The sequence below is a fragment of the Cynocephalus volans genome, chromosome 5 (assembly GCF_027409185.1).
Source record: "Cynocephalus volans isolate mCynVol1 chromosome 5, mCynVol1.pri, whole genome shotgun sequence".
Lineage (NCBI taxonomy): Eukaryota > Metazoa > Chordata > Mammalia > Dermoptera > Cynocephalidae > Cynocephalus > Cynocephalus volans.
Genome location: NC_084464.1, coordinates 10,734,590 through 10,758,378, shown reverse-complemented (window position 1 = coordinate 10,758,378; position 23,789 = coordinate 10,734,590). Strand labels below are relative to the sequence as shown.

Here is a 23,789-nt window from a genome sequence, read left to right as displayed (position 1 = left end):
TGACCAGTGTCACATGGAGCTAATGGACCAAACTAGAGACAAAAACCCATGACGGTGTGGAAGGTAGCATGGACTACAACTAATGACAGGTCTGGTTTCTGCCCTATAACCTTGAAAATGTTGCTTTTGCTCTTGGCCTGTTTTCCCTGTCTGCACCATAATTATTACAATACACCAAATTTTACACATAAGCAAAGATGTACAGAGTCTGAGTGAAAACAGCCGGCTGCAGAGTGGCAGTCTTGTCAGTAAGCAGTGACATCTTCTTGCATGGTCTTTCTCTCTGGACTTTCTTCTTTCCAGATCCTGCTTGGGTGGATTAATCTGGTACAGGTGACTAATCGTACCCATTTGCATGAGGATCTTTCAAAGTTGCACGATCAGCTTTTACAGTTGAGGACACTGACACAGAGATTTAACTTCCTGGGCTGCGGGGGGCAGGCCCATCTTTTGAAACTAGATGTGTTCGATTGAGACAGAGATGAGGGGGAGTGGGTTAGGGGGCACTCAGCTCCTGGCTGAGGCTTGCCAAATATTATCACCAAACCCAAGCCTGGTTGCTGTGTCCACATGGAAACCCAACAGGCTCTTTGACTTGTGGAGTGGAGCCGGGGTGGGAAGAGAAGGGGAGATCGTGTGCGGGCTGTGGTCCTCACAGTATGGCCCAGCCTGAAACTTCAGGGTGTCTAAAAATTCTAAACTTGAAACTGATTTTCCAGGTAATTAGAAAGGTAAGTTGTTGGAGTGAGCAGGACTGAAGCCATGTTGGGAACTAAAACTGCATGGGTTCTCAGAGATTTGAAAAGGACACAGATCCTTTTTCCCTTGGACTTCATTTCTCTGAGTTCCCTCTTTCCCCATGGTTATTTGATATTTTGAACCTCGGTTATGGGGCAAGATGACGTTCTACACATGGACGTGAAGCTGTTCTCCGGTCAGCCTGGAGCTGCAGAATTGCATGTGCTATCCAAGGAAGACTCACTAAAGCTATGCTCATTCCATCCCTCCAGCAGGACCCTGAGATAACAGCAAGGACGGGAGCAGAAACCAGACGGAGGCTGGCTGAGACTGCACCTGGTTCCTTGCACGTGCCCCTCCCTCCTGCTTTTCATTTCCCGTGCTCCATTCCCTCCGCTCCCCCTTAAACTCCCCTGAAACCCGAAAGTGGTAGACAGTTCTAGTCTGTCTCCTTACACATCTGATGGTGAACTTCCTGCCTCGCACCAACATTTGGGACTCACCAGTCTTTTGTTTCTGATTGGTGAGCAAGCGGTGGGACCTGGATGCCAGGAACATACTTGTAAAGGTAGGAGGAGAGGACATATTTGATTGAACTCTTTGCAACTCAAGATGGGGCTTATAGGACTTCAGCTTGTGTTAGTTGATTGGGGGAGGGTTCAAGGAAGGGGTGGTTTTGTTCTAGACTGGGTGCTGTCAAAAAGCAAGAGCAATTCTGTGATTATCTTAACTTTTACTTAGAAGCAGGCAAACTAGTGCAGGAAAGGGAGAGAGACAGCTGGCCCTTTTGTGGTTTGGACAAAGTTCTTGTTTTTGTCTGTTCTTAGACAGTTACAGAACGGTCTTGGTTTTTGTCTTGCTCCAGAAAGGTAACAGAGAGAGTGTTCTGGGACATGGTTTATGTTCAGTAGGAGAACTCCATGGCCTGGCTCAGCTATGGTGGTCAGGGGCTGCATTTTTTCTTTCTCAAAGTTCACATTATAATCGGTTGTTTTTTTCCTTTTTTTAAAAAAGATGACCGGTAAGGGGATCTTAACCCCTGACTTGGTGTTGTCAGCACCACGCTCACCCAGTGAGCTAACCAGCCATCCCTATATGGGATCTGAACCCGGGGCCTTGGTGTTATCAGCACCACACTCTCCCGACTGAGCCACAGGCCGGCCCTTGTTTTGTTTCTTTTCATCAAATACATTCTGTGTTAGTTCATTCCTGTTGCTTATAACAAAATACTTGAAAGTGGGTGATTTGTAAAGAAAACAAAATCTATTGCTTACAGTTTCTGAGGCTGGGAAGTCCAAAGTCCATCTGGTGGTGGTGACAGTGACCCCGGGGTCTCACATTTCAAGATGGTGGAAGCTGAGAGAACAAGACAGAGAAAGACAGACTCTCCTCTTCTTTTAAAGTCCTCAGAACCACACCCCTGACCATCATTTTTAATCCATTTGCTCCTGCATGGTCCTACAATCCAATCAGCTCTTCAAGGCTCCACCTTTCAACTACCATAATAGGATTTCCCATCCTCTTAACAGTCACAGTGGGGGCTAAGTTTCTTTCTTTTTCCTTTTTCTTTTTCTTTCTTTCTTTTCTTTTCTTTCTTTCTTTCTTTTTTTTTTTTTTTACAGCAAACAGGGATTTAATATAAATAGAAGCAGCATAGAGAAACTCAAAACTATACATAAGCCAAACCCAGATGCCAAGAAGTGGGGATGAAGGCAGGATTTCTGACCCTTTGGTTCAGCCGGCCCCGCAAATAAAATCCAACCAAAAGAAATCAAGAAAATAACCACGATTCATACTGAGCTGTGGGAGAAAGAGGGGTGAGGGGACAAAGGTAGGTGTGGGTGTCACCATGGGGTCAGGTCTGACCCTGGGCTGGGAGGGGGAGGGCAAGGTCCTTCACCACCACATAAGCCAAACCCGAGCCACCCAGGTGCTATGAGGCCCTGCCCGAGCAGGGAGGCTGTGTCACACATGCGGCAGGACCCCGCCCCTCCCCCAATGGGATCAGACAGTGGCCACCCAGGCCTGCTGGGCTGGAGACTGACACAGGCTCTGCCCTCCTTGTTTAGGCTGCCTGTGGAGGACGGGGTCACTGCTTCATGATGGCACCTGGCTCAGCCCCAGCAGACCACAAGAAGCCGGCCCCAGACTCACTCAGTGCCTCCAGCAGCTGTGCGGACGCCGCATCCTTGGCTACGTCATGCCCGTGCTGCCCATCTGCGGCCAGCGCAACCCAGATAAGGCCTCTGAAAGGCACTGGATGACCAGGGATCACCGCCTGGTACCAGAAGTGGTGCCAGCCAGCAGGTCCTGTGCCCAAACACTTGGTGAGGAACACCGGGCTGCCCAGCCTCATTTGTTAGCACAGCAGCTGGAGGGCAGCCCGAGCCCCTTGGGACCCTAGCCTGTCCCTAGCCAAGGCCAATCGGCTGCCCTGCGGCTGTAGGCACCGCAGTGAGGGACCCGCAAGCTGCTGGCGGAGTCGCTGCTTCGGGCCTGGCTTGAGCCACTCCACGGCCACCTAAGCTGCACAGAGGCGTGACAGCCCTCCCGCTAGGGCCTTTGGGGGCACGGCGGCGGCGGTGCGCTGCGAGCTGAACTTGAGCAGCGCGATCTTCGCGGGCGCCGCCGGGGCTGGGCAGCGGCAGCGCCTCCTGCAGGCCGGGCCCGGAGGCTGCAGCGCGAGCAGCAGCGGCGGCGGCTCCCGTAGGCGGCGACCCGTCCACGCGCAGCTCGCTCTTCTCGCCGCAGCGGGCGGCTGTGCAGCGGGGCCATGGCGGCCTGGGCGCCGCACCGCGAGCTGCAGCGGGCGTCGGGAAGCCGCGGTTCAGGCCGCCGAAGGTCATGGGCAGGCGGATCTCGCAGGCGGCCCGCGCGCTGCCACAGTGGGATCCCCTGGTGCTCGTAGACGTCCTGGGGCAGCCGCCCGAGAGCACCTCCGAGCCGGCCGGCGGCGGGCTGCCCACCCGGCCTGGGGCTGGCCCGCCGTCCTTCCTCTGCCCCTCCACCTGCACCAGGCGGACGCCCGTCTCCCTGACCCGCGCCTCCAACGCCGCCTCGTTCTCTGGATTCACCTGCTCACCCTGGAGCTCACACGCCCGCTTGGACTCGTAAGTTTCTACTACAGGAAACCTGGGGAGTACAAGTCAAGCCTCAGTGAGTTTGGGCGGACACAATTCAATCCACTACGCTTTCCCCCTACTTTAAAAAAAAATGACTTTTTGAAAACCAGGTCAGTTGTCTTATAAAAAAAAAAAATGTCATTCTGGAGCAATCTCATAATTTCTTTGTGATGGCATTTAACTTGTTCCAATAAGCTGAATATAGGTCTAACGGCTTAGAAAGGTTAAATAAAACTTTTTTCTGGCAAGAATACAGTCTGGACGATGTCAGGAGGTGAATACATCCTGGCAAGAGGTATGGAATAGAATGGTAGATTGCCTCACTGCTAGTGATGTTAAATTTGTTTAACTTATTTTTATTTGTTAGTGATGTTAAATTTGATAACCTGGTTCAAGTTGACAGCAAACTTCTTCAGTATGAAGGATGGTCAGTGAGCCAGCCATTTGTCTGTGGGTACTTTGGTGCTATGCAAGTATCTGCTTCCCAAGACCCTCTTTCCAGCTTCACTTATCAAAACCTTAGTCGATGATTTTATTGTTCATTCTACATTTATTAGATGGCACTTTTTTCTTTTCTTTCCTTTTCTTTTCTTTTCTTTTTTTTTTTTTTGACTGGCCAGTACCGGGATCTTAACCCATGACCTTGGTGCTACAAGGCTGTGCTCTAAACAACTGAGCTAACCAGCCAGCCCCCTAGGTGTCATTTTTCTATAAGGAATTTTCTCTTCTCATCTGGGGATAAACTGCAGTTCCTCCTAAAACAGGGCATACTTCATCATTTTCCCTTTCAATGTTGAATTTTTTATGATTTTTAAATCTTTCTCTTCTTTTCCATTTTTCAGTGCTGGATTTTAAAGTAAGAATTAGCCATGTGAGTCTTCTCAAATCATGACAAATAAGTGTTTCGCCCCCTTCGTTTCCAGTATCATTAAGGATTTGTGGATTTTTTTTTCAATGTTTTATAAGAAGTTATTACTATCTTTTCTTCGTGATGCTCAAATTGTCCCAAATTTGGGCAGTGGGAACTCCTTCAAGTTGGCTATGTAACTGCAGACAAGATTGACAGAATCCGTCTTTTAGGGCCCCGAGTCAGATCCAGCCTCCTGCCTGTTCTGGTAAATACAGTTTCCTTAGAACACAGCCATGCCCACTTCATTCACATATTTTCTCTGGCTGCTTTTTACACTCTAAAGGCAACAGAAACCACATGGACCAAAAATCCTAAAACATTTTCTATGGGGCCTTTTACAGTAAAAGCTTGCCAACCCCTATTCTAGAGGCAATTGATAACATGATATTGTGTGCAAAGGGCTTTTTGTCAGATGACTCTTGTTATTTAATGATTTAAACTATTTTAAATTTATTTTTCTAATTGTTGCTTAGATAGAGAAATATATTTGATTTTTGTATTGATTTTGTAGCCAGGGAATTTCTTAACTGATGTATTCATTCTAATAATTTATCTGTTGATCTTTTTGGATATTATATGATTATGTTATATACATAGAATTTTATTTTTTCCCTTCTAATACTTATACCTTTTCCTTTTTATTCCCCGGTAGCTAGAACCACCAGTACACGTGACATAGAAGTGCTGAAAACCAGTCTCCCGTCTCTTTCATAATATCAGGTAGAAAATTTTAATTACTTTAAATACAAAACTTTCAGGGACATACCTTCGTATATTAAAAGGATACTTAATTCTTGGAAATATTTTCTCTTTAAATACTTTTCTGGGGCTGGCCAGTTGGCTCCGTTAGTTAGGGCATTCTGTTGCTAACACCAAGGTTAAGAGTTCGGACCCCAATACGTGCCAGCTGCCAAAACAGAAACAAAACCCAACTTTTTGGAGTATAAAATTATGTGTTTTATTATAATATCATCTTTTTTACTTAATATATTCTAAGCATTGTCATTAAGTATTATGTTGTTTTTCTTCTACAAGATTTTAATACCTACGTGGTATTCCGTCACAGGCTTAGTTAGACATTAATCCATTTCGTCAATCTCCTATTGGAATTTTCTATTCTCTCCAAGTCTGTGACAAATTAACCGCTTCCCTATTCTCTCTCTCTCTCTCTCTCTCTCTCTCTCTCTCTCTGCTTTTCCTGTGTCTGGTTAGTACGGGGATCCCAACCCATGCCTTCGTTGGTGTTCTAAGACTGTGCTCTAACCAACTGAGCTAACTGGCCAGCCCTCCCGTTCTCTTTCACAATGACCACTTCTATTTATAGATACTTAGTATGTAGGAACGATTCTACGTGTCATCTGGACAACAAAGCTCAGTGAGCCCTCAAGAAGTGTACAGTTTGGTTAGAAAACGTTGACACACAGGGAATAGCAAGGCCAAGGGCAGAGGAAGGGCGGGATTGGCACCTTTTGGAACAGAGAGGAGCTGGGAGGAGTGTAAGGGACAGGTCACCCGGGTTTGAAGACCAGGGTAAGGATTTGGGAGTTTATCCCGAGAGCAATGGAGAAGTGGGGGGATGGCAAGACACAACTGGCCTTTTAAAAAATGCCTCTTGTTGGCTCCTTTTTAATCTTCAGTTTTCTGTGACCCCTCAATTGATCTATCGTACAATGTCACCAGTTAGTCTTTGGCCACCCTACCCTCTCACCTCAGAATTAATCTGCACATAATGACACAGCCCAAGAAGACATACTTCTCGCTTTACATCATGAAAGAACATGTGGAAACTTCTTGGAAGTTTCTCAGGAAGGAAGAGGAGAGGCTCACAATATACGTGGCAGCCAAAACTGAATCTTTGAATGTTCTCCCCCAACCCCTGGCCCAAAGCTCCACTACATACATCAGTGGCCTCAAATCACTTTTTTCTCACCCCAAACTGAAAACGTCCACCTTTCTCCTTACCCCGCCCCTCTTATCCCCAGCCTCAGTTCTTGCCTTCTGTGTCCCTGCAGCCCTTTATGTAGGAGGGATCTTGTCCTCTTGTCAATTTTCCCTGTTTTCAATGTTTGTCTGGGTGGGGGAGAAGGGGAGAGGAAGGTCCACAGAAGGGCGGACAAAGATGTGCTGGGAAGGATAGCCATGATTCTTGGTTTGCTCTGGGCAATGGTTTATTTTGATTTTCAGTTAATATCTGGTGTGGCTATTCATCTTTTGAATTATAAACACGTCGTACTCAGATTACCATCTGATAGTATTTTTACAATAAAGAAATCTACTTTTTGGTTTGCTTTTGGCAGCTGGCCGATGTGGGGATCCAAACCTTGACCTTGGTGTTACAGGGGGGCTTTAACCACCAAGCTAACTGGCCAACGAGAAAGTTATGTTGGATGGTACTTTAAGGACACTCAAGTGAGGCCCCTCTTAAGGTTGAGCAGCATGAGTCTGAGCGCCTTGGTCCACCGCTCCTCTGTGTTCCAAAGGGTGGTGATGGAGCAGCATTCCCTGCTGCCCCCAGCGTCCTCCAGCAGGCCTTTGCCCACGTGGCTCTTGTAGGGCAGGCAGAGGCCCTGCTCACCCTTCCCAGCCTCTTCCTTGAACTGCTGCATGCCCTCCAGGAAGGCCTGCATGGCATGGTCAAGTCTGTTACTCAAGGACTCACCCCACCCGCATAATAGAACAGGGGCAGCTCAGTGGAGCCATCTGTTAAGGACTTCAGATAGGAGTGGTTTCTACAGGGGACCAGCCTGTACCTCTGAAACGGCAGCCCAGTCACATTGGACAGGGCAAGCAGCAGCAGTGCCGTCTGTCCCCAGGCAGCATTAATCTCATCCCAGTGCACGGGGACAGTGGGGGAGAGGACCCAGTCTAAAGTTACTGATGACGCCCAAGGGGCCCTCCTCCCAGGTCTTAAACGTAGCATTGAAGATGTTGGTTTTCTTCAGCCAGTGCAGCTGCCCACGGGCGTGGCGCAGCTGGTTCTCCACGCTCCTCAGCTCATCCTACAGTCCCAGCTGTTGCCACTCCAGTGCCCTGCAGTCCCTCTGGACCCACCGCTCCCACTGCTGCAGCTCTGCAGTCTCGGCCTGGGCTGCCTGCAGCTCCGCAGCCGCCCTTGCAAGGTTCACGTCCACGTCCTCCAGCTCCCGGGCCAGGCTTGCCTCCTCCCGTTCCAGGTCCCCCAGCTCTGTCTGCAGCTCCTCCTGCCCCACCTGCTCGCTGGTGTCCAGGCAGTGCCTGTAGTCCTGGCTCTCGAGCTGTTTCAGACTCCGGGTTATCCGACGGAATAATGCCCCTTTCTCTGATCATGAAGAATTTTCCAATCTGGGGTTTGTCTTTTAAGCTTTGGACATTATTCTTGGTTTGTTTTGACCAGGAAAAGTCAGTCTTTTCCTCTGTGGCATCTGGCTCTCCACTCATTCAAAAGTAGTTCCTATTTCAAGATTAGGGCAATAATAACTATCGGGGCTTTGTGTCTCTACATATAGTCTTTGATTTTTCTGTCATTTTCCTCTTACTGGAAACATAAAATAAAAATTAATCAGTTCCTTCTCATGTTATGTGGCCAGATACAAAAGACCACATAACTGTACTGATAGGAACAATCCACGACAGGTCAATTCACACACACAGAAAATGGAGTGGTTGTCAGGGACTAGGAGAGGTGGGATGGGGAGTGACAGCTTAATGGCTGCAGAGCTGATGAAGCTGTTCTCTCACTAGACAGAGGTGAGGGCTGCAGCACATGAGAAATGTACTTCACGCCACTGAATTGTAATTTTAAAAATATTAAAACACTTTATTTTATACAAGGGATATAAGTGAAGAGAAAAGATGATAAAACTTGGGAGATGCAGGACAAAGACAAAAACGAGGACAAGCACGGTGGCAGGGAAGGGGAAGGACAGCTCTGGAGTGGGGACTGGTGAGGGTGTTTGTGGGAGCTCTGGAGGTGGGGCTCCCCTGGGTGCTGGTGTTTCTTCCACTTCTTTTGATGTTTCAGGGGTGGTTAGGTGAGCTTGCTCTGGCTCTGTCTAGCTCTTGCTCGTGCTCGGGCTCGGGCTCGGGCTCGGGCTCCGGATCTTGCTTTCGCTCTGGCTCTGGCAGTGGAGGTGGAGCTGGAGCTGAAGATGGCCTTAGCTCTTGGGACACTTGTTCAGCCTGGGCAGAAGCTGGAACTGGAGTGACAACAATTGAAAATATCAACATGAGTTTCTATGTCTCTTCCAATGACAGTCTTTCTGAGAAGCCCAAGTCCAGAGACCCAGCCTCAGGAAGTCTCCCCACACTGCAGGACACTGCATGATTGTTCTGAGTACTCAGTGCCCCTGTCCCCAGCCTGCTTCTGGAAACTCTGCTCTGTGTGGCCCAGCCCAGCCCCCTCCCCAAACCCTCACAGGCACCCACCCTCTTCCTCCTCACCCTCAGTCTCTGCCTCACTGGGCTCCAGGTGCTCCAGCTTCTCCAGCTGCGCCAGAAGAAGATCAGCCTTACGCTCCGCCTCTGAACCCGGCATATTGACACGGACATGGGCCAGCAGAGACTTCAAACCATGAAACTCAGGAGGCTCGTGGAAGTCAATGGAATAGAATTCCAGCCAGATCTCTAGGATGGAGGACATGGCACTGGGGGAGAAAGGTGGGCAGCAGCATCAGAGGCCTGGCCTATCCCTCTATGCTGCCCTCTCAGGGCTCCCCTGAGTGAGCTGCAGTCTTGTACCCTGTGCCCCTGCCTGACCATAGACCAGCCCCTCCAATGTCCACCCCCAGTACAGCAGCCCCGGCAGAGATGGTCCTGGAAACCAAGGAGGGGCTGGCAAAAGCCTCTGTGGGGGGAGCCTTCAATCACTGGTGTGACCACCTTTCCCTTCTTCAGGGAAACCTGACAGCCTCCTCTGTCTGGGTCCCTGCCCCGTCCCTATTGGAATGACCTGTCCATCAGGGCAGGAGGGTGCTGTCTGCTCTGGGCCTTACTCGCTGGCACACAGGAGGTGTCCAGGAATATCTGATGAATGAGGAAACAGAGGGAGGCTCTGCTCCCCTGGCCTTCCCAGGGCCCTTGGAAAACCCCAAACTTGAGGTGACACGTGGATGTGCTGCCCAACTGTCCCCATCCAAATCTGCATCTCCTCTTCCCACTGACACTGATCTCTTGACCCTGACCACACTCTGCACCACCAGCACCAGCTGAGCATCCGCATGGGTGAGCATCCCCGAGTGTGAGCGGGATGCTCTGCACACCTGCTCTGGCTCAGCACGGGCTCTGGGGGTGTGGGCAGGGCTGGATGGGAGGGGTGGGGGCAGGTTCTCTCTGGGCTCACTCTGCTCTCCAGCCTCTCGCACACCCTACAGTGCCTGTGGCCCCCTCCCCAGCTCATCTTGACTCCTTTTCCTGCAGGAAAGCCTGTGCCCTGGGCCCTGTAGCACGAATCATAAGATGTGTGGCAGCCAGAGTTCTGCCAGTCCCCCCATCCACAGGCCCCCACCGACCACACACAGTTCTGTGGAGATGGGAGCCCCTCCATCTGCACCCAAACCCCACTCACCATTTTAGCTGCTCCAGGGCTCCGCCATCCCCATGAAAATTGGAAAGAATGCTTCTGTACCTAGAGGCGACCAGGAAGGTGTCACATCTACAATATGGTGGCACTACCTGCTTCTCATGTCTATTGTGGTTGTCTGAACTCTGACTAGAATGGAAGCCCAGGAGGGCAGGGAATGTAGTCTCCTCGGTTCATTGGAATATGGTCAGTGCCCAGAAAGTCACTGCACATAGTGTGACTTCAGATATGTTTGTTGAAGGAATGAACGCCAACCAACTCCTCCCAAGATATCTGGGTGCACCTGAAGCCCCTCTGCCAGCCTCCAGTCTCCCTGCTTTGAATACACCCAGAAGCCTACAGATAGAATCTCAAATGTGAAAAGAGTGAAGCCCAAGTCAACGAGGTCAGTGAGGGTGTGACAGAGACTTCCTCGTGGGGGGTGGGGGCAGGAATCCTGAATGAGGACGACCGTGGCCCCTCCAGCAGAACTTTCCACAGGGCTGGACTCAGGAGCAGCACTTTCCATGGGGGACCCACTGGAGCTTGTTCCTGTTACCACCCACTGAACACAGGTGGGAACTGAGGCTCAGAGGGGTGTGGTGACAGTCCCAAGACTCACAGCTGGGAGGCAGCCGAGTGACACTGTGTGATCGAGGGGCAGAGTGCTCACCTGAGGAAAAGCAGGTGCAGCGCCTGCTGGGGAGTGGCAAAGTTCCTGAAGCTCAGGAGAAAGGTGTGCACGTAGGAGTGGTTGCCACGCATGACAGCGGGCACCAGGTGCTCCACCCACTTCTGCAGGGTGCCTGCGGGGACAGGCCACAACCTGTGGGTGGCATCTGGGCTGAGGGAAGACTTGTCTTCACTCTAGGTCAGGACAAGGGAAGAGATGCACAGTGAGAGCAACGTGAACCCCCAGGAGGGAAGGGGCTGGAGGCCAGTCTTAACCCCAGGGAGGACATGAGAGGACAGCCTGAGGGCCCAGGGTTCATGTACAGGGTGGTGGTTGCCACCCCCGCAGTCCCCTTTCACCCTCCAGCCCTGACCTGAGGTGTGAACGCACCAGGACCAGCAGGTTTATAAAGCCCCCACCCTCTGCCCCTGCCCTTGCCCTTGCCCTGGGAGGGTGTCCCGTGTCCCCATGTCCCCCCTCACACAGGAGGAGGGTGTGCGGTCACCCAGGGAGGCTCACAGTGCTGGCCTGGCCTGGCCCGCCCTGCCCTGGGACACCTGACGTTACCTTTGGGGACCTCCTGCCAAATGGCCACAGGAGTCCGGGGCGAGGGCTGACCCAGCGCCGGAAGCATCGGACAAACCTCTCAGCCCAGGGCTGCCTGGGGCTACTGCCCCGGGACCTCGGGATACAGCACAACATCTCACTCTGCCTGTGGCCAAGTGAGCTGGGGAAGGGGCTGTGCATAGAATGTGGGTGCCAGGTTACCGAGTTCCGAGTTCAGTTGGGGTCTGTCGTCAAGGAAGTGAGGTCACTTCCTGGTACCTCATTTCCTGAACCCCTCCTCTGTGTACAAGACTGCAAGTGCCCCTCTGGGTACCTGACTGCTGACCCTCCTTCCCCATGAGCTCTCTCTATTGCCCACACTTCCACCAACACTGCCTGACCACACCCCTGTGCAAGGCCTGGGTGCAGCCAGCTTCACAGCTCGGAGGAGATACATGGAGGTTCAGCCCCAGCTCCTCCTTCTTATCACTTATGTGACCCTGGACAAGCCACTGTGACTCTCAGGACCTTCCCAGTCTCCCCTTCTGCACAGTGGTGATCATTCTAGCATCTCCTTCCTAAGGATGTCATCAGTCATGTGTGAGCAAACATCTCTGAAACCCATCCCATGACCAGTGTCACATGGAGCTAATGGACCAAACTAGAGACAAAAACCCATGACGGTGTGGAAGGTAGCATGGACTACAACTAATGACAGGTCTGGTTTCTGCCCTATAACCTTGAAAATGTTGCTTTTGCTCTTGGCCTGTTTTCCCTGTCTGCACCATAATTATTACAATACACCAAATTTTACACATAAGCAAAGATGTACAGAGTCTGAGTGAAAACAGCCGGCTGCAGAGTGGCAGTCTTGTCAGTAAGCAGTGACATCTTCTTGCATGGTCTTTCTCTCTGGACTTTCTTCTTTCCAGATCCTGCTTGGGTGGATTAATCTGGTACAGGTGACTAATCGTACCCATTTGCATGAGGATCTTTCAAAGTTGCACGATCAGCTTTTACAGTTGAGGACACTGACACAGAGATTTAACTTCCTGGGCTGCGGGGGGCAGGCCCATCTTTTGAAACTAGATGTGTTCGATTGAGACAGAGATGAGGGGGAGTGGGTTAGGGGGCACTCAGCTCCTGGCTGAGGCTTGCCAAATATTATCACCAAACCCAAGCCTGGTTGCTGTGTCCACATGGAAACCCAACAGGCTCTTTGACTTGTGGAGTGGAGCCGGGGTGGGAAGAGAAGGGGAGATCGTGTGCGGGCTGTGGTCCTCACAGTATGGCCCAGCCTGAAACTTCAGGGTGTCTAAAAATTCTAAACTTGAAACTGATTTTCCAGGTAATTAGAAAGGTAAGTTGTTGGAGTGAGCAGGACTGAAGCCATGTTGGGAACTAAAACTGCATGGGTTCTCAGAGATTTGAAAAGGACACAGATCCTTTTTCCCTTGGACTTCATTTCTCTGAGTTCCCTCTTTCCCCATGGTTATTTGATATTTTGAACCTCGGTTATGGGGCAAGATGACGTTCTACACATGGACGTGAAGCTGTTCTCCGGTCAGCCTGGAGCTGCAGAATTGCATGTGCTATCCAAGGAAGACTCACTAAAGCTATGCTCATTCCATCCCTCCAGCAGGACCCTGAGATAACAGCAAGGACGGGAGCAGAAACCAGACGGAGGCTGGCTGAGACTGCACCTGGTTCCTTGCACGTGCCCCTCCCTCCTGCTTTTCATTTCCCGTGCTCCATTCCCTCCGCTCCCCCTTAAACTCCCCTGAAACCCGAAAGTGGTAGACAGTTCTAGTCTGTCTCCTTACACATCTGATGGTGAACTTCCTGCCTCGCACCAACATTTGGGACTCACCAGTCTTTTGTTTCTGATTGGTGAGCAAGCGGTGGGACCTGGATGCCAGGAACATACTTGTAAAGGTAGGAGGAGAGGACATATTTGATTGAACTCTTTGCAACTCAAGATGGGGCTTATAGGACTTCAGCTTGTGTTAGTTGATTGGGGGAGGGTTCAAGGAAGGGGTGGTTTTGTTCTAGACTGGGTGCTGTCAAAAAGCAAGAGCAATTCTGTGATTATCTTAACTTTTACTTAGAAGCAGGCAAACTAGTGCAGGAAAGGGAGAGAGACAGCTGGCCCTTTTGTGGTTTGGACAAAGTTCTTGTTTTTGTCTGTTCTTAGACAGTTACAGAACGGTCTTGGTTTTTGTCTTGCTCCAGAAAGGTAACAGAGAGAGTGTTCTGGGACATGGTTTATGTTCAGTAGGAGAACTCCATGGCCTGGCTCAGCTATGGTGGTCAGGGGCTGCATTTTTTCTTTCTCAAAGTTCACATTATAATCGGTTGTTTTTTTCCTTTTTTTAAAAAAGATGACCGGTAAGGGGATCTTAACCCCTGACTTGGTGTTGTCAGCACCACGCTCACCCAGTGAGCTAACCAGCCATCCCTATATGGGATCTGAACCCGGGGCCTTGGTGTTATCAGCACCACACTCTCCCGACTGAGCCACAGGCCGGCCCTTGTTTTGTTTCTTTTCATCAAATACATTCTGTGTTAGTTCATTCCTGTTGCTTATAACAAAATACTTGAAAGTGGGTGATTTGTAAAGAAAACAAAATCTATTGCTTACAGTTTCTGAGGCTGGGAAGTCCAAAGTCCATCTGGTGGTGGTGACAGTGACCCCGGGGTCTCACATTTCAAGATGGTGGAAGCTGAGAGAACAAGACAGAGAAAGACAGACTCCTCTTCTTTTAAAGTCCTCAGAACCACACCCCTGACCATCATTTTTAATCCATTTGCTCCTGCATGGTCCTACAATCCAATCAGCTCTTCAAGGCTCCACCTTTCAACTACCATAATAGGATTTCCCATCCTCTTAACAGTCACAGTGGGGGCTAAGTTTCTTTCTTTTTCCTTTTTCTTTTTCTTTCTTTCTTTTCTTTTCTTTCTTTCTTTCTTTTTTTTTTTTTTTACAGCAAACAGGGATTTAATATAAATAGAAGCAGCATAGAGAAACTCAAAACTATACATAAGCCAAACCCAGATGCCAAGAAGTGGGGATGAAGGCAGGATTTCTGACCCTTTGGTTCAGCCGGCCCTGCAAATAAAATCCAACCAAAAGAAATCAAGAAAATAACCATGATTCATACTGAGCTGTGGGAGAAAGAGGGGTGAGGGGACAAAGGTAGGTGTGGGTGTCACCATGGGGTCAGGTCTGACCCTGGGCTGGGAGGGGGAGGGCAAGGTCCTTCACCACCACATAAGCCAAACCCGAGCCACCCAGGTGCTATGAGGCCCTGCCCGAGCAGGGAGGCTGTGTCACACATGCGGCAGGACCCCGCCCCTCCCCCAATGGGATCAGACAGTGGCCACCCAGGCCTGCTGGGCTGGAGACTGACACAGGCTCTGCCCTCCTTGTTTAGGCTGCCTGTGGAGGACGGGGTCACTGCTTCATGATGGCACCTGGCTCAGCCCCAGCAGACCACAAGAAGCCGGCCCCAGACTCACTCAGTGCCTCCAGCAGCTGTGCGGACGCCGCATCCTTGGCTACGTCATGCCCGTGCTGCCCATCTGCGGCCAGCGCAACCCAGATAAGGCCTCTGAAAGGCACTGGATGACCAGGGATCACCGCCTGGTACCAGAAGTGGTGCCAGCCAGCAGGTCCTGTGCCCAAACACTTGGTGAGGAACACCGGGCTGCCCAGCCTCATTTGTTAGCACAGCAGCTGGAGGGCAGCCCGAGCCCCTTGGGACCCTAGCCTGTCCCTAGCCAAGGCCAATCGGCTGCCCTGCGGCTGTAGGCACCGCAGTGAGGGACCCGCAAGCTGCTGGCGGAGTCGCTGCTTCGGGCCTGGCTTGAGCCACTCCACGGCCACCTAAGCTGCACAGAGGCGTGACAGCCCTCCCGCTAGGGCCTTTGGGGGCACGGCGGCGGCGGTGCGCTGCGAGCTGAACTTGAGCAGCGCGATCTTCGCGGGCGCCGCCGGGGCTGGGCAGCGGCAGCGCCTCCTGCAGGCCGGGCCCGGAGGCTGCAGCGCGAGCAGCAGCGGCGGCGGCTCCCGACGGCGGCGACCCGTCCACGCGCACCTCGCTCTTCTCGCCGCAGCGGGCGGCTGTGCAGCGGGGCCATGGCGGCCTGGGCGCCGCGCCGCGAGCTGCAGCGGGCATCGGGAAGCCGCGGTTCAGGCCGCCGAAGGTCATGGGCAGGCGGATCTCGCAGGCGGCCCGCGCGCTGCCACAGTGGGATCCCCTGGTGCTCGTAGACGTCCTGGGGCAGCCGCCCGAGAGCACCTCCGAGCCGGCCGGCGGCGGGCTGCCCACCCGGCCTGGGGCTGGCCCGCCGTCCTTCCTCTGCCCCTCCACCTGCACCAGGCGGACGCCCGTCTCCCTGACCCGCGCCTCCAACGCCGCCTCGTTCTCTGGATTCACCTGCTCACCCTGGAGTTCACACGCCCGCTTGGACTCGTAAGTTTCTACTACAGGAAACCTGGGGAGTACAAGTCAAGCCTCAGTGAGTTTGGGCGGACACAATTCAATCCACTACGCTTTCCCCCTACTTTAAAAAAAAATGACTTTTTGAAAACCAGGTCAGTTGTCTTATAAAAAAAAAAAATGTCATTCTGGAGCAATCTCATAATTTCTTTGTGATGGCATTTAACTTGTTCCAATAAGCTGAATATAGGTCTAACGGCTTAGAAAGGTTAAATAAAACTTTTTTCTGGCAAGAATACAGTCTGGACGATGTCAGGAGGTGAATACATCCTGGCAAGAGGTATGGAATAGAATGGTAGATTGCCTCACTGCTAGTGATGTTAAATTTGTTTAACTTATTTTTATTTGTTAGTGATGTTAAATTTGATAACCTGGTTCAAGTTGACAGCAAACTTCTTCAGTATGAAGGATGGTCAGTGAGCCAGCCATTTGTCTGTGGGTACTTTGGTGCTATGCAAGTATCTGCTTCCCAAGACCCTCTTTCCAGCTTCACTTATCAAAACCTTAGTCGATGATTTTATTGTTCATTCTACATTTATTAGATGGCACTTTTTTCTTTTCTTTCCTTTTCTTTTCTTTTCTTTTTTTTTTTTTTTTTGACTGGCCAGTACCGGGATCTTAACCCATGACCTTGGTGCTACAAGGCTGTGCTCTAAACAACTGAGCTAACCAGCCAGCCCCCTAGGTGTCATTTTTCTATAAGGAATTTTCTCTTCTCATCTGGGGATAAACTGCAGTTCCTCCTAAAACAGGGCATACTTCATCATTTTCCCTTTCAATGTTGAATTTTTTATGATTTTTAAATCTTTCTCTTCTTTTCCATTTTTCAGTGCTGGATTTTAAAGTAAGAATTAGCCATGTGAGTCATCTCAAATCATGACAAATAAGTGTTTCGCCCCCTTCGTTTCCAGTATCATTAAGGATTTGTGGATTTTTTTTTCAATGTTTTATAAGAAGTTATTACTATCTTTTCTTCGTGATGCTCAAATTGTCCCAAATTTGGGCAGTGGGAACTCCTTCAAGTTGGCTATGTAACTGCAGACAAGATTGACAGAATCCGTCTTTTAGGGCCCCGAGTCAGATCCAGCCTCCTGCCTGTTCTGGTAAATACAGTTTCCTTAGAACACAGCCATGCCCACTTCATTCACATATTTTCTCTGGCTGCTTTTTACACTCTAAAGGCAACAGAAACCACATGGACCAAAAATCCTAAAACATTTTCTATGGGGCCTTTTACAGTAAAAGCTTGCCAACCCCTATTCTAGAGGCAATTGATAACATGATATTGTGTGCAAAGGGCTTTTTGTCAGATGACTCTTGTTATTTAATGATTTAAACTATTTTAAATTTATTTTTCTAATTGTTGCTTAGATAGAGAAATATATTTGATTTTTGTATTGATTTTGTAGCCAGGGAATTTCTTAACTGATGTATTCATTCTAATAATTTATCTGTTGATCTTTTTGGATATTATATGATTATGTTATATACATAGAATTTTATTTTTTCCCTTCTAATACTTATACCTTTTCCTTTTTATTCCCCGGTAGCTAGAACCACCAGTACACGTGACATAGAAGTGCTGAAAACCAGTCTCCCGTCTCTTTCATAATATCAGGTAGAAAATTTTAATTACTTTAAATACAAAACTTTCAGGGACATACCTTCGTATATTAAAAGGATACTTAATTCTTGGAAATATTTTCTCTTTAAATACTTTTCTGGGGCTGGCCAGTTGGCTCCGTTAGTTAGGGCATTCTGTTGCTAACACCAAGGTTAAGAGTTCGGACCCCAATACGTGCCAGCTGCCAAAACAGAAACAAAACCCAACTTTTTGGAGTATAAAATTATGTGTTTTATTATAATATCATCTTTTTTACTTAATATATTCTAAGCATTGTCATTAAGTATTATGTTGTTTTTCTTCTACAAGATTTTAATACCTACGTGGTATTCCGTCACAGGCTTAGTTAGACATTAATCCATTTCGTCAATCTCCTATTGGAATTTTCTATTCTCTCCAAGTCTGTGACAAATTAACCGCTTCCCTATTCTCTCTCTCTCTCTCTGCTTTTCCTGTGTCTGGTTAGTACGGGGATCCCAACCCATGCCTTCGTTGGTGTTCTAAGACTGTGCTCTAACCAACTGAGCTAACTGGCCAGCCCTCCCGTTCTCTTTCACAATGACCACTTCTATTTATAGATACTTAGTATGTAGGAACGATTCTACGTGTCATCTGGACAACAAAGCTCAGTGAGCCCTCAAGAAGTGTACAGTTTGGTTAGAAAACGTTGACACACAGGGAATAGCAAGGCCAAGGGCAGAGGAAGGGCGGGATTGGCACCTTTTGGAACAGAGAGGAGCTGGGAGGAGTGTAAGGGACAGGTCACCCGGGTTTGAAGACCAGGGTAAGGATTTGGGAGTTTATCCCGAGAGCAATGGAGAAGTGGGGGGATGGCAAGACACAACTGGCCTTTTAAAAAATGCCTCTTGTTGGCTCCTTTTTAATCTTCAGTTTTCTGTGACCCCTCAATTGATCTATCGTACAATGTCACCAGTTAGTCTTTGGCCACCCTACCCTCTCACCTCAGAATTAATCTGCACATAATGACACAGCCCAAGAAGACATACTTCTCGCTTTACATCATGAAAGAACATGTGGAAACTTCTTGGAAGTTTCTCAGGAAGGAAGAGGAGAGGCTCACAATATACGTGGCAGCCAAAACTGAATCTTTGAATGTTCTCCCCCAACCCCTGGCCCAAAGCTCCACTACATACATCAGTGGCCTCAAATCACTTTTTTCTCACCCCAAACTGAAAACGTCCACCTTTCTCCTTACCCCGCCCCTCTTATCCCCAGCCTCAGTTCTTGCCTTCTGTGTCCCTGCAGCCCTTTATGTAGGAGGGATCTTGTCCTCTTGTCAATTTTCCCTGTTTTCAATGTTTGTCTGGGTGGGGGAGAAGGGGAGAGGAAGGTCCACAGAAGGGCGGACAAAGATGTGCTGGGAAGGATAGCCATGATTCTTGGTTTGCTCTGGGCAATGGTTTATTTTGATTTTCAGTTAATATCTGGTGTGGCTATTCATCTTTTGAATTATAAACACGTCGTACTCAGATTACCATCTGATAGTATTTTTACAATAAAGAAATCTACTTTTTGGTTTGCTTTTGGCAGCTGGCCGATGTGGGGATCCAAACCTTGACCTTGGTGTTACAGGGGGGCTTTAACCACCAAGCTAACTGGCCAACGAGAAAGTTATGTTGGATGGTACTTTAAGGACACTCAAGTGAGGCCCCTCTTAAGGTTGAGCAGCATGAGTCTGAGCGCCTTGGTCCACCGCTCCTCTGTGTTCCAAAGGGTGGTGATGGAGCAGCATTCCCTGCTGCCCCCAGCGTCCTCCAGCAGGCCTTTGCCCACGTGGCTCTTGTAGGGCAGGCAGAGGCCCTGCTCACCCTTCCCAGCCTCTTCCTTGAACTGCTGCATGCCCTCCAGGAAGGCCTGCATGGCATGGTCAAGTCTGTTACTCAAGGACTCACCCCACCCGCATAATAGAACAGGGGCAGCTCAGTGGAGCCATCTGTTAAGGACTTCAGATAGGAGTGGTTTCTACAGGGGACCAGCCTGTACCTCTGAAACGGCAGCCCAGTCACATTGGACAGGGCAAGCAGCAGCAGTGCCGTCTGTCCCCAGGCAGCATTAATCTCATCCCAGTGCACGGGGACAGTGGGGGAGAGGACCCAGTCTAAAGTTACTGATGACGCCCAAGGGGCCCTCCTCCCAGGTCTTAAACGTAGCATTGAAGATGTTGGTTTTCTTCAGCCAGTGCAGCTGCCCACGGGCGTGGCGCAGCTGGTTCTCCACGCTCCTCAGCTCATCCTACAGTCCCAGCTGTTGCCACTCCAGTGCCCTGCAGTCCCTCTGGACCCACCGCTCCCACTGCTGCAGCTCTGCAGTCTCGGCCTGGGCTGCCTGCAGCTCCGCAGCCGCCCTTGCAAGGTTCACGTCCACGTCCTCCAGCTCCCGGGCCAGGCTTGCCTCCTCCCGTTCCAGGTCCCCCAGCTCTGTCTGCAGCTCCTCCTGCCCCACCTGCTCGCTGGTGTCCAGGCAGTGCCTGTAGTCCTGGCTCTCGAGCTGTTTCAGACTCCGGGTTATCCGACGGAATAATGCCCCTTTCTCTGATCATGAAGAATTTTCCAATCTGGGGTTTGTCTTTTAAGCTTTGGACATTATTCTTGGTTTGTTTTGACCAGGAAAAGTCAGTCTTTTCCTCTGTGGCATCTGGCTCTCCACTCATTCAAAAGTAGTTCCTATTTCAAGATTAGGGCAATAATAACTATCGGGGCTTTGTGTCTCTACATATAGTCTTTGATTTTTCTGTCATTTTCCTCTTACTGGAAACATAAAATAAAAATTAATCAGTTCCTTCTCATGTTATGTGGCCAGATACAAAAGACCACATAACTGTACTGATAGGAACAATCCACGACAGGTCAATTCACACACACAGAAAATGGAGTGGTTGTCAGGGACTAGGAGAGGTGGGATGGGGAGTGACAGCTTAATGGCTGCAGAGCTGATGAAGCTGTTCTCTCACTAGACAGAGGTGAGGGCTGCAGCACATGAGAAATGTACTTCACGCCACTGAATTGTAATTTTAAAAATATTAAAACACTTTATTTTATACAAGGGATATAAGTGAAGAGAAAAGATGATAAAACTTGGGAGATGCAGGACAAAGACAAAAACGAGGACAAGCACGGTGGCAGGGAAGGGGAAGGACAGCTCTGGAGTGGGGACTGGTGAGGGTGTTTGTGGGAGCTCTGGAGGTGGGGCTCCCCTGGGTGCTGGTGTTTCTTCCACTTCTTTTGATGTTTCAGGGGTGGTTAGGTGAGCTTGCTCTGGCTCTGTCTAGCTCTTGCTCGTGCTCGGGCTCGGGCTCGGGCTCGGGCTCCGGATCTTGCTTTCGCTCTGGCTCTGGCAGTGGAGGTGGAGCTGGAGCTGAAGATGGCCTTAGCTCTTGGGACACTTGTTCAGCCTGGGCAGAAGCTGGAACTGGAGTGACAACAATTGAAAATATCAACATGAGTTTCTATGTCTCTTCCAATGACAGTCTTTCTGAGAAGCCCAAGTCCAGAGACCCAGCCTCAGGAAGTCTCCCCACACTGCAGGACACTGCATGATTGTTCTGAGTACTCAGTGCCCCTGTCCCCAGCCTGCTTCTGGAAACTCTGCTCTGTGTGGCCCAGCCCAGCCCCCTCCCCAAACCCTCACAGGCACCCACCCTCTTCCTCCTCACCCTCAGTCTCTGCCTCACTGGGCTCCAGGTGCTCCAGCTTCTCCAGCTGCGCCAGAAGAAGATCAGCCTTACGCTCCGCCTCTGAACCCGGCATATTGACACGGACATGGGCCAGCAGAGACTTCAAACCATGAAACTCAGGAGGCTCGTGGAAGTCAATGGAATAGAATTCCAGCCAGATCTCTAGGATGGAGGACATGGCACTGGGGGAGAAAGGTGGGCAGCAGCATCAGAGGCCTGGCCTATCCCTCTATGCTGCCCTCTCAGGGCTCCCCTGAGTGAGCTGCAGTCTTGTACCCTGTGCCCCTGCCTGACCATAGACCAGCCCCTCCAATGTCCACCCCCAGTACAGCAGCCCCGGCAGAGATGGTCCTGGAAACCAAGGAGGGGCTGGCAAAAGCCTCTGTGGGGGGAGCCTTCAATCACTGGTGTGACCACCTTTCCCTTCTTCAGGGAAACCTGACAGCCTCCTCTGTCTGGGTCCCTGCCCCGTCCCTATTGGAATGACCTGTCCATCAGGGCAGGAGGGTGCTGTCTGCTCTGGGCCTTACTCGCTGGCACACAGGAGGTGTCCAGGAATATCTGATGAATGAGGAAACAGAGGGAGGCTCTGCTCCCCTGGCCTTCCCAGGGCCCTTGGAAAACCCCAAACTTGAGGTGACACGTGGATGTGCTGCCCAACTGTCCCCATCCAAATCTGCATCTCCTCTTCCCACTGACACTGATCTCTTGACCCTGACCACACTCTGCACCACCAGCACCAGCTGAGCATCCGCATGGGTGAGCATCCCCGAGTGTGAGCGGGATGCTCTGCACACCTGCTCTGGCTCAGCACGGGCTCTGGGGGTGTGGGCAGGGCTGGATGGGAGGGGTGGGGGCAGGTTCTCTCTGGGCTCACTCTGCTCTCCAGCCTCTCGCACACCCTACAGTGCCTGTGGCCCCCTCCCCAGCTCATCTTGACTCCTTTTCCTGCAGGAAAGCCTGTGCCCTGGGCCCTGTAGCACGAATCATAAGATGTGTGGCAGCCAGAGTTCTGCCAGTCCCCCCATCCACAGGCCCCCACCGACCACACACAGTTCTGTGGAGATGGGAGCCCCTCCATCTGCACCCAAACCCCACTCACCATTTTAGCTGCTCCAGGGCTCCGCCATCCCCATGAAAATTGGAAAGAATGCTTCTGTACCTAGAGGCGACCAGGAAGGTGTCACATCTACAATATGGTGGCACTACCTGCTTCTCATGTCTATTGTGGTTGTCTGAACTCTGACTAGAATGGAAGCCCAGGAGGGCAGGGAATGTAGTCTCCTCGGTTCATTGGAATATGGTCAGTGCCCAGAAAGTCACTGCACATAGTGTGACTTCAGATATGTTTGTTGAAGGAATGAACGCCAACCAACTCCTCCCAAGATATCTGGGTGCACCTGAAGCCCCTCTGCCAGCCTCCAGTCTCCCTGCTTTGAATACACCCAGAAGCCTACAGATAGAATCTCAAATGTGAAAAGAGTGAAGCCCAAGTCAACGAGGTCAGTGAGGGTGTGACAGAGACTTCCTCGTGGGGGGTGGGGGCAGGAATCCTGAATGAGGACGACCGTGGCCCCTCCAGCAGAACTTTCCACAGGGCTGGACTCAGGAGCAGCACTTTCCATGGGGGACCCACTGGAGCTTGTTCCTGTTACCACCCACTGAACACAGGTGGGAACTGAGGCTCAGAGGGGTGTGGTGACAGTCCCAAGACTCACAGCTGGGAGGCAGCCGAGTGACACTGTGTGATCGAGGGGCAGAGTGCTCACCTGAGGAAAAGCAGGTGCAGCGCCTGCTGGGGAGTGGCAAAGTTCCTGAAGCTCAGGAGAAAGGTGTGCACGTAGGAGTGGTTGCCACGCATGACAGCGGGCACCAGGTGCTCCACCCACTTCTGCAGGGTGCCTGCGGGGACAGGCCACAACCTGTGGGTGGCATCTGGGCTGAGGGAAGACTTGTCTTCACTCTAGGTCAGGACAAGGGAAGAGATGCACAGTGAGAGCAACGTGAACCCCCAGGAGGGAAGGGGCTGGAGGCCAGTCTTAACCCCAGGGAGGACATGAGAGGACAGCCTGAGGGCCCAGGGTTCATGTACAGGGTGGTGGTTGCCACCCCCGCAGTCCCCTTTCACCCTCCAGCCCTGACCTGAGGTGTGAACGCACCAGGACCAGCAGGTTTATAAAGCCCCCACCCTCTGCCCCTGCCCTTGCCCTTGCCCTGGGAGGGTGTCCCGTGTCCCCATGTCCCCCCTCACACAGGAGGAGGGTGTGCGGTCACCCAGGGAGGCTCACAGTGCTGGCCTGGCCTGGCCCGCCCTGCCCTGGGACACCTGACGTTACCTTTGGGGACCTCCTGCCAAATGGCCACAGGAGTCCGGGGCGAGGGCTGACCCAGCGCCGGAAGCATCGGACAAACCTCTCAGCCCAGGGCTGCCTGGGGCTACTGCC

The 23,789-nt window shown here is 50.9% G+C and overlaps 2 pseudogenes; both read right to left on the bottom strand.

The window, feature by feature from the left end:
• Nucleotides 1–2,827: 2,827 nt before the first annotated feature.
• LOC134377695 (dead end protein homolog 1-like) lies at nucleotides 2,828–3,842 on the bottom strand (annotated as a pseudogene).
• Nucleotides 3,843–14,979: 11,137 nt separating this feature from the next.
• LOC134377696 (dead end protein homolog 1-like) lies at nucleotides 14,980–15,994 on the bottom strand (annotated as a pseudogene).
• Between the last annotated feature and the right edge of the window lie 7,795 nt (nucleotides 15,995–23,789).